At 42.1% G+C, this 11,385-nt stretch overlaps 1 protein-coding gene across 8 annotated transcripts in view; it reads left to right on the top strand.

The window, feature by feature from the left end:
* foxp1b (forkhead box P1b) overlaps positions 1–11,385 on the top strand; it is a 529,351-nt gene that overhangs the window by 195,163 nt on the left and 322,803 nt on the right. The window lies entirely within an intron of this gene.

The raw sequence follows: 11,385 nt of genomic DNA, 5'->3' as shown, positions 1-11,385 counted from the left end.
ATAATCTATTCGATAGATAGATAGATAGATAGATAGATAGATAGATAGATAGATAGATAGATAGATAGATAGATAGATAGACACGCAAGCCGGTTTTGACAACACAGTATCCACGTGGTGGCGCCACAACCTTTCAATTTAAACAACATGCACTAAATTATACATGTTTTTGTAATACATGCTATCCAAATGCATTCCTGTTTGAAAATAAAGACATTAAAACTATATTCTGTAAAATATACATACTCACACTCAGCTTTTATTTTCAATTTTGCAAAGCATTGAGTAATACTGGGAACATGCATGAAATATGTCAGTATTTTGTGGCAATGCAATATAAAACACAAATGTCACAAATAGCAAATGTAGATGCTTTTGTCATTGATTACACATGTAATTTCAGTTGTACAATGCAACTAGTGTTACTTTGCTTGAAAGAGACATTTCAAAGTTGCAGAGAAAGTACTTCTCTGTTCATTACTGCATTTGGGAACAGCTCAGCCTGTTATTAGCCTAAACAGCCCATTTTGGACAGCCAGTTGAGGCACAAAGGTCATCCAGACTTCCTTTTGTCAGTTCAAACTCTGTTTGGGGTCTGTCCAGATCTCTTTAGTGTGTGTCTGTTTGCCAGAATGGGTAGGAATAGAGTTGTTGTTAAACTCAGTAGCAAGTAAACTACATTGGTCAGGAATTTGCGTCATAGCCATTCACGCCGGAGTGAATGCTATTCTCCATCTGTCTGTCTCTAAATGTCCAAAGGTGCAGCTCGGGCCTCAGCTGAGGGAGAGGGTGATACATGAAGTCTTTCAAAAGAATAAAAAGATAAAGAGAGCGGTTGTGTGGTTGTAAGCTGACTAAAGAGCACATGAAATCAAAATTAGGATTTTGCGGTTTGAAGTCTATGACTGTTAGCACTGAGGTCGTTATAGCTGAGGAAAGCTTTTTGTTTCCTATTTTGAAACTTTTTTGTCTGTGGTTTTCACTTTATAACAAACTGTAAGCATAATATTGTATGCCTGTTTTAAATATATTTCTTTCAAATGAATCTTTTGAATGTTTTTGAAAGAAGTCTCTTATGCAGTGATCAAAAGCGTACAATTGGGAAATTGTATTACACGTTAATTGTGCATTATTTTAACATTCTAATCATTATGTTCTAGGCATATTAGAATATCACTGTAATATGCTGCTATTTTGGTGCTCATTAAATATTCTTATTATCTTTTATCTGTGTTGAAAACACTTTTTGCTGCTTAATATATTCATAGACCCACGATACCCCGCAACACATTTAAAGCCTAGTACAATTTTTTTAAAAATCCACTGATCCATTGATGCAAAGTGAAACATTTATAATGTTACGAAATAACATAAATGCTATTCAAAATGTTTCAGCGTTGCTACTGACCACCACATCTTCCTATTGGAATGATTTATGACTCTGAAGACTGGAGAAAATCAATTCATTAATTTAGCAGTTTTTTTATTTGAAGTGTAACAAAACACATCCCCTCCATACAGCCAGCAGGGGGCAGACTATTTCTGTTTTTTTTTTTAAATGCCCTTTATTACACTTTCTGATGATTGTCAACTTTCTAAAAGCCCTTCCAAATTCAATTTGCTAACTCAATGAATCAGCTGTGAAGCATGGAGCTCTATCCGCGTTTGGTCACTTTGATCAAGTAATTTATTTCACTGGTGGGCAGGACAAGTTTGACGTTTTACTTCTGGCTTGCATAACTTTGGAGCAGTCACAAAAGCACACACAATGTTCCTCTCTCCTTCCTTCTCTCACTCTCTCTCTCTCTCTATCTGTTTTAGTGTACTTTCTTTGCATAACAAATGACACTGCAATTGTTTTGCCAAATTAGCTGCCGGTTGCACTTGAACAATGCAAAATGCACTAACAATAAAAAAGAAAAGCAAAGATGCTCTGTGCTTTAATTTTTTTAATTTAAAAAGGCAAAATGACATATTTTGGACGTACAATTTTTATTGAATCGCTGCATTAATGCATTTTATACATTGAATCAGCGGATGCAGCTTGGTTTTGTTTTGCCTAGGCACATTTTTCTGTCTTGCTTCTCTTTCTCTTCACTCCCCCTCTCTCGATGTACTTGGCTAGATCTGTGAGCCTGGCAATAACTAGATACATGGAAGGAAGGAAGGCAGGATACTGCCAAACGGCAGAAAATTGATGGAAGTTGAAAAGATGAATCAGGGCAGGAACGGGAAAAAAAAATCTTTGATGATGTCTTATTGAAAAACAATGTAAAGCTATAAGGATTATCATGATAACATGATCTTCCTGATACTTAAAATGAAACAAGCTGTTATTTACCACTGAACCTTTAAGAATTATAGGTCAATGGGGTTTTTTTTGCATAAGAAAAGGGCTAAAAGTTTATTTGCATGCTCTATGTATGCTGTCAGCTCCATCCTTCATTACAGTAGCAGGCTATTTGAAATAAAAATGTTGTAAGTAGTATTAAATAGACAATTAACAATAGTTAAAGACTGCATGTACGCCTATGTGTATAGCATAACATCATGCATGTGCAGAAACATGTGTCTGATGTTAAGCAACAGCATGAGATAAAACAACATCACCATTTCTCTATTTCACTTCTGAGGCCTCCTGCTGAGAAGCTCCTAAATAGGTCTGATACCTGAAACACATGTTTGAACTAAAATAATGGAGCATTCACATGGAGATGTCCTTGGTACATTTTCTTCTGGACAAACACATAGAGGTGACTCTTTGTCACTCTCATTTCTCAGAGTGCATTTACAAAGCCAGTTTCTGCAGACACATTTTCATCTCTTGCCTACAAAAAAAGTTAATCCCCCCCAGAAATTTCAATACATTTCTTTATTCCCTTGAAATATTTTAAATGCATGAAAATCCAGTCTTGTAACTTTTTCCTGACAACAAAGTTTCCAATATTTCAGTACAAAATACCACCATAATTATAGTGGCTGTCTTAAAGCATCTTTAAAGACTACCTTTAAGACCAAAAAATGAAAACTAGCTGACAACCTACACATGAGAAACCAAAAGGCAAAAGGTGCATGTTTGAAACAAATCCATCCATTAAGGCATTTTTAACTGTAAAGCACACACACACACACACACACACACACACACAGAGGAGAACTGGCCCCAACTGAGCCTGGTTTCTCCCAAGGTTTTTTTTCTCCATTCTGTATGGATGGGGTTTTGGTTCCTTGCCGCCTCTGGCTTGGGGACACTTAACTTCTAGTGATTATCGTTGAATTGATTACAGAGACTGTCTCTGCATTTAATAACAAATTGTTCACTCGTCATTATACATCCCTGTCATTGTATTTTTCTATTTTATACTTGTCACGGGTGTGATAGGCACTAGAGCAGACAATGCGTATCAATGAAAATAAACTATTTTAATCCACTTCCGGGATGAAATAAACGATATACATGCAGGCGGGCGGGCAGGCAGATAGACGGAACAAAATCACACGCAACTATGGACGAGATCGGACAAACGGAACTGAAAACACAGGACTTAAATACACGGGTTAAATGACTAAATTAACTACACAGCTGATGACAATGACAATTAACGAACTAAAGGCAGGGCACACAGAGCACATGGCACACGACAAAAACATAAACAAAGAGTCCAGAGACGTGACATTACACCCCCTCCCGGAAGGTGTGTCCTCGCACCTAAAGAAAAACAAAAACAAAAACAAAGCGACTAGGAATTGGGGATACCGGGTCTTGGGAGGAGGTTCTGGTGGAGGACGGCCCCCAGGAGGGAGTAGACAGACAGTCCAGGGAGGAGCAGGCGGAGGGAGGAGCCAGGAGAAGACAGGAGGAGTCCGGAGCAGGAGGAGATCCAGAGCCCAGCTATGGTGGTCCACGGTGGAGCCGACGGAGGGAGGAGCCATGGAGGAGGAGCAGCCATCGACTCCATGGGCCGACCGACCCGGCGGCGGAGCAGGTGGTGGAGGAGACTGAGGCGGAGACGGAGAGCCGAAGAGCCAGGGCAGCGTCGAGGGCGCTGGAGGTCCAAGGCGACGCCGCAGGCCGGCGACTGACACGGAGACGCGGGACAGGAAGGGCGCGGCGGAGCCAGAGCGATTGAGACTGAGGTGAAGCCGGAGGAAGGAGGAGCCTGAGAGAGCCGGTGGGATGGAGGGACGAGGTGAAGCCGGAGGAGCGGAATCGAGGCGACGGATGGTCGACGACAGACCAAGGCGGAGCGGAGGGACGATGGAGCCTGGTGAAGCTGGTGGACTGACGGACCACGGTGGAGAGGAGGGAGCTAGGAGCCCAGGGGAGCCGACGGGTCACGAGCCGAGGAGGAGTCTGGGTCTCGGAGGCAGGACGGCGAGGCGAGGGATCCTTCAACCTCGGCGGCGATGGAGACCGGCAGACCCGTGGCGAGCTCTGGATGGTGAGCTGAGGTGAGCGCAGGGGCTGCTGGGATCCATCGGTGGCGTATGACCAGGGCGGGAGGAGGAAAACTGGAAGCACGCAGGCGCGGGCACTGGAGGGGAGCGCCACGGCGCGCGGGCACTGGAGGAGCGCCGCGGCGCGCGGCACTGGAGGGAGGCGCACGTGGCGCGGGCACTGGAGAGGAAGCGCCGCGTGGCGCGGGCACTGGAAACGGGACGGAGCGCGCGTGGCGCGGGCACTGGAACGGGACGGAGCGCACGCGGCGCGCGGGCACTGAACGGGACGGGCGCGACGTGGCGCGGGCACTGGAACAGGGACGGAGCGCACGCGTGGGCGCGGGCACTGGAACGGGACGGAGCGCACGTGGCGCGGGCACTGGAACGAGACGGAGCGCACGCAGCGCGGGCACTGGAGCGGGACGGAGCGCGCGCGGGCGCGGGCAATGGAGGGAGTTTTGGGGATCCAGCAGCCCTAGGTGGGAAACCAGCTCACCCCAGCCGATGTGCAGTGGGCGGAGCTCACTCCGCGCTCTCCTTGCAGTCGGCTCGCTCCACCGTGGTGAGCCCTGTTGCTGGCTCGCGCACCTGGTCTCTGACGTATTGGCTCGGGTCCTGTTACGCTCCACGGCTCTGTCGCCTCTCTGGCGATGGGTCCGTGGTCGCGCTCGACTCCGCCCCGTGTCAGCGGTGGGCTCAGGCTGGGGCTCGACCATGCGGTGAAGGGCTGAGCTGGGCTCTGGATCCTGAGTGGGGCTGGTGTCGGTGTCCTCCAGCCCAACAGTCATCGACGATTTGCACGACACCAGCACCCACTCGACGTAAGCGGCGATGCTCTCTCGAGGACCACTCCCGGACAGCTGCGCCTGATTGGAAAAGTTTAGTGCGCGTGGAAGTAGATTCCGCACAGAAAGCTGTCCGGGTAACGAGAGTCGTTGGCCAGGTGGAGGAATAGCGCGGTATATTCCTCGAGAGAGCAATCCCCTGCTCCAGCAGGAGGATGAGAAATTCGGGTCTTAATGTACGGGAATACATGAAAACAAAATAAAAGAAATAATCGCCGCTAAACTTGTACTTTTGTACGGTCCGATCTTCTGTCACGGGTGTGATAGGCACGAGAGCAGACAATGCGTATCAATGAAAATAAACTATTTTAATCCACTTCGGGATGAAATAAACGATATACATGCAGGCGGGCGGGCAGGCAGATAGACGGAACAAAATCACACGCAACTATGGGACGAGATCGGACAAAGCGGAACTGAAAACACAGGACTTAAATACACCGGGTTAAATGACTAAATTAACTACACAGCTGATGACAATGACAATTAACGAACTAAAGGCAGGGCACACAGAGCACATGGCACACGACAAAACATAAACAAAGAGTCCAGAGACGTGACAATACTGTTCAGTGCTTTGAGGCAACCTGTGTTGTTAGAAGCGCTATATAAATAACAATTATTGATTGATTGATTGAATTCCAGCTAAGATAAAAGTCATCTGTCCTTTATTGCTTTCCCGGTGAAAAAGCGGTCTCATCTGAATCAAGAGAGAATGAAAATGCACAGACTTAGACTAAGGTGAAACAGTTCAGAACTGTTCTAAACAAATATGTCAGTGGATTTTGATGTGAGAGAATAATAGGGGACTTATTTTCTGGAGGAAGCATTATTGTAGATTACAGACTTTTATTTCTGGCCAGAAGCAATGGTTTAAAGTTTAAAGGCTGTAAAGGTATTGTAAAGGTACCCACAAATTTTTATTCTGTCATTAATTAAAGTTCCAGTGACAAGTGACAAACACAGAAGCACAGAGGTGACATCAAAACAAATCACGGATCACAAATTATAAAATGAGGATTTGTACAGAAAATTATTGGACATTTCTGTTTTTCCTTTGCTGTAAACAAAACTTGGTTGTATATTCTCACCGGAGCTGACATTACATCCTGCATCATCCACTAGAATGCCATGAGCCTACAAATGTTAGCAGAAGCTAGACAATCATTTTAAATATGCTTTAGCATTATTTTATGATGGATAGATGTGCTTGGGTTTCAAAATCTCAAAACCCATTCATTGCCATTATAAACCTTAGAACAGCCAGAACATTTTTTTAATAGATCTTTGGTTGCATTTTGAGAATAATGATCCACACCTAGGATCAGTAAATTTAGGTGTCATTTTAATTATTGGATGAACTATACCATTATCGATGGACTTGATGATCATTTTTTCCCCAGCTTTTTTCTTCACAAGATGTTTATTGATGGACTGGAGTCATGTGGGTTACTTTGGGATTATTGTGATGTTTTATTAGCTGTTCTGATAGCACCCATTTAATGAAGTGATGTAATTTGTTCACATGAAGAAACTTTTCTGATGAAGAAACAAACTCAGATTTGCAAATTGTGATTTACAGCATGGTTTTATTAGGTAGTTTACCCAAGAGCTATTACAAAAATATGAAAATGATTCTAATATGAAATTATTCTAATTTGAGCTAGGTTTAAAAATTATTCTGATTTCTACTAGGTGTGTTTATAACCAATGCAAAAGAAAACTGTTAGAGGAAACAAGCAGTAATTGTACTTTTCACTCTTTTGAAACCTGTTTCTTTTGAAACCTTGTAGTTAATAGGCCTTGTGACAACTTTCCTGTGTGACATTCAGACCTGGCTTCCCTTTTCGTTTGTAATTACTTTGCTGTGACTTTAGATCAATGGGTATTTGGTTCCTCTGTCTTTCTAATCACCTCTAAGTAGCCCAACGCTGTTGTCATCATCACAGAGGAAGTACACAGCAAACAAATCAATAGTCAAATGCACAGCATAAACTGACCTAGTCAAATGTTACATTATTATTCTTTGGCTTTCCACCCAATGTGTAGGAGGACAAGTCAAGAGTTTGAGAACAGAATGTGAATGATCCTCCATTGTACAATGAGCAAAAGATTCATTGTCTTGAAGAGAGACTGAGTGAAAAATAAACTACCCACACACATAGACTCTCCGTGGACTGCTAACGTCATAATTATTGGATATTCTTGTGAGATACGCTTGGCTCAGGTCCCAGTTGCATGACCTTTACATTAGCCTGCGTCATTGCTCTTTATCAAAACACCGAAAGAACTTGCTTGTAGGGGTACATAACACAAATGGATTTGGTTTACAACTATGAGTTTCAGTTGTACTGTCATGTGCTCCACACATCCATTTGTTTGGCCACTGTTGCATAACTCATTATTACATTGTTTGCTCCAGTCAATCCAATGGTATAGATAGGAGTGTCTTTAAAAACAGATGTTTATCTTAAGCAGGCAATTTAATGCCCATCAGCTAGTGTTTACTTTCACTTGACTCTAATAGTGTGTCACTCTAAATGAATTCTTAATGTCAGGTCCATTCACTCATTGGCATTTTAATCAGGAAATAATGATCATGTGGGTTTTATGGCTCTGTTTCACCATTGAGTAACTGCTTAGACATTCCCAAAACTGGCTGCGTGAGATAGACTATTTATATTTAGGAGTGGCTGCTGTGATTTTCAGTGGGATGCTAGTGATTCACTCTCTCCTGTGTGTAGAGGAGCTTGAGGTCTTTGTGGACACATTAAATGCATGTAAACTGAAACAGAAATGTGGGTGCTCAAAGCAGGGGTGTCTCTAGACATAAATAACATATGGTGTTTAGTCTAACAGCGCCATTTTATCATGGAAAGCTTTAAAGTTTTAAAGGGTTAGTTCACCCCAAAATGACAGTTCTGTCATTAAATATTCACACTTATGTTCTGTCCATAACCCAAACCCAGGGTGATGAAATCTGAGAGCTATCTGACCCTCCATAGACAGCAACACAACTGGAATGTTCCCAGGTCCAGAAATGTAGTAAATGTCTTAGTAAAACAGTCCATATGACATCAGTGGCCCAACGTCAGTTTTGCAACACTATGAGAATACATTTTTTATGTAAAAGAAAACAATTTATTCAACCATTCTTCTCCCTGAGTTACGCGTCTTCCATCATTTTAGAGAGTAATACAAGCGCATGCGTATGCTTTACCCTAAGCGTAAGCCAACAGTAAACAACATTGATTACATCATATACATTCTTAAGTAATCTCCAAAATCTCTTAAGTAATCTCCAAAATGGCAGGGGAAAAGAATGATTGAGCAACACAGGAGGTAAGTAACAGGTAGGTAGCATAAGCATGAGTGAAGCAATGACTAGTGAGTCCACTTCATAGTACAAAACCAGATAAGTGCGTGCTTTCATGCTTGTTCTGACTGGATGATTGGATGAGTGACAGGTGCTTAGAACTCAGGTGACAATGATCGTTGTGATTGGTTGGTGGCAGAGTCTGACAGATCCACGACAGATGACACATGGACCTGGGAACATTTCAGGACGTGTTTCTGTCAATGGAGGATCAGGCATGTCCTGGTTTTGCTGAGTTTGATGTGTTCCTGGGTCAACATATTTTGCTGAGCCTAGAACAACATTTTAATCCAAAAAATATCTCTGCACCTCACGCATGAGTAATGCATAAAATCAGTGGAAATGATAGATAATCAAACACTGATTATAAGCCTAAACTTCACAAAAAGCTACAAAATGATTTTTCAAATCTGATCGGTTATGTTGTCCCAGGGTCAACAAATATGTAAATAAAATATAAAAACATAAAATATCCCACAACAGCAGCCATAAATCTATCACAAAACAATTAAATTAAATTAAATGTGATTAAGAGAGTCAGTTAATTTTCTTACTTTCCGCCTCTAAAATATTTTCTACAAAAGAGCTGCATTATCTAGAACCAGTCTCTATAAAATATTGAGACTACAGAGAAGTGTGTGAGTGCGTGTTATGAACGGTTCCAGCCCTGCAGGAGGGTCACAGGCATCATAGACCCCGTGCTGTCTGCTGTTCCAGGAATCACTAACACTTAATAGCCATCACCCCAAACCACTTATACACACTCATACGCACCCGCTACCGTCTCACACCGACCGTATGCATAAACAAAAGCTGCTCAGAGATTTCTTCTCCAGACAAACTGACTGAGTAGGATGCATGCTGATGGAATGTGACCAGAAGGACCTTGTTTTGAGTGAGATTCAGACATGAACAATCTCTCAGCTCCGGGAGAAAGCATTTATGCTTTTCGTTTGTTTCATACCTTCGCTTTCTTCGTTATTGCTGAAGAAATACAATCCTTTCATTCAGCATTCTTACTTAACAGACCCAGGAAACCACTCGGGCCCAATGTCCTTCTATTATCCAGATGTGTTTTGCAGTCAGAACATCTGGTTTTGTCTTTCTGTCTGATCTGTGTCTCACCAGGAACACGTGCTGCAGTGTATCGTAGCGTTATGTAAGTCCACTCCTCCTCCCCATAATATGTCTGAAAGTGCTAATGTGGCTGCTGTAGGGATCTCATGTGTTGTACACTGATTCATGGATTTCTACAGGTGGATTGACAGGAACATAGCGGCCGACTCATGTTCACGGCTCCAAATCATCAGACCTATAATTAATTCAGCAGATAAGCTCAATGCAGCCATTATGAAACTAATTGTAGGGTCTTAATATACACCACATATGCATCAATGGGACGTGGATTTAAATGTGACAGATTTGATACGCACATTGTTCTTCTTTGAATAGAAGGTAGTTCAATACAATTAGCATCAGGATAATTGCAGCACTTTCATTCAGCCTTTTATTCGGTTTTCAAAAAGGATTTGCTCTTATGTTGTTTCTCAAGAAGTAGTCGGGCTGGGAATAAACGACACGTGTTTGGTTGATTGTATCTCTCTTATTCTTTTCAAATGTCTTTAGGCTGGTTTTCTACTGTATTTGGAGGGTTAAAAGGAGTTAGATCATTAGTCTGTTAGAACTGGAGGACTGTGACCATTCACTTGTAAAAGAAGTCACATTTTGGAAACCTTTCTTTTTGTTTTTCTGTGAGGAAAACTACAGGTTTGGACCAACATGAGGGTGAGTAAACAATGACAGAATTTTCATTTTTGGTTGAACTATCCCTTCAATTTCCTTTTTTGGTGGACTTTTTGTGCATAATGTAAGCAGACGTCTTGTCCATCCTGTACATTATGTGGACTGAGATTCCCCAAAAACCTAGTGTTATCTTTTACCTCTCACATGTTTGGTGTAGTGTGACAAAACCATTGTTTGATGCTGAATTAAGAATTATTTAGCTTTAAATATGTCTCCAGAAATAAAAAAAAGTATTTGAGTAGCCACATGGGTAACACTTTAGAATATTCTAAAGTGTTACCCATTAAAAGGATCTGAATGAACACCTAATGTTTGCATAATGACTATTCACAAGTACACTTTGAGACCGGAGGAGCATAGAAATGCGTCATGTAGAATGATACTGATTTAAAGGTTAAAGCAAAAACAGTAATATGGATAGATCTTATATAATAATATAAACATGCAATAATATGGACAGATCATATAACACAATGATAGTCTGTGTGTCTTGTGGGTGTGTGTGTGTGACATCTTGCTGACTGGTAGCTGTTTATATCTGTATCCAACCAATTAGTATGCAGTGCTTCACTACAAATGGTTTGTGGGGGTGTGTATAGTTGTCTGACTTTTTTTATGGCGCTGTGTAAGCGTGTCTCTATGAGTGCGTGTGTAAGTGTCTGTGCTCATTTTCCCTGCTCATGTTGGAGGGTTTGTGTTACTGGGGTCCAGTTTCAAGGATTGACCTTGTCTCTGGCCCATCCCCACATGTATAATTCAGAGCCAACTAGGCCAATGCCAGTGACCCAGGTTTTATTCACTATACCTACCTAGCCAAACTGCTATTGATTAGAAGTACTGTGTATTGACAAAGTCACGGTGAAAGCCCCAGCACAGGTACTTTAAGGCTGTTAAATTAATGTCATTATTAAATATTACCAT

Source organism: Puntigrus tetrazona, chromosome 6 (assembly GCF_018831695.1).
Source record: "Puntigrus tetrazona isolate hp1 chromosome 6, ASM1883169v1, whole genome shotgun sequence".
Lineage (NCBI taxonomy): Eukaryota > Metazoa > Chordata > Actinopteri > Cypriniformes > Cyprinidae > Puntigrus > Puntigrus tetrazona.
This window is presented reverse-complemented; position numbering and strand designations above follow the sequence as displayed.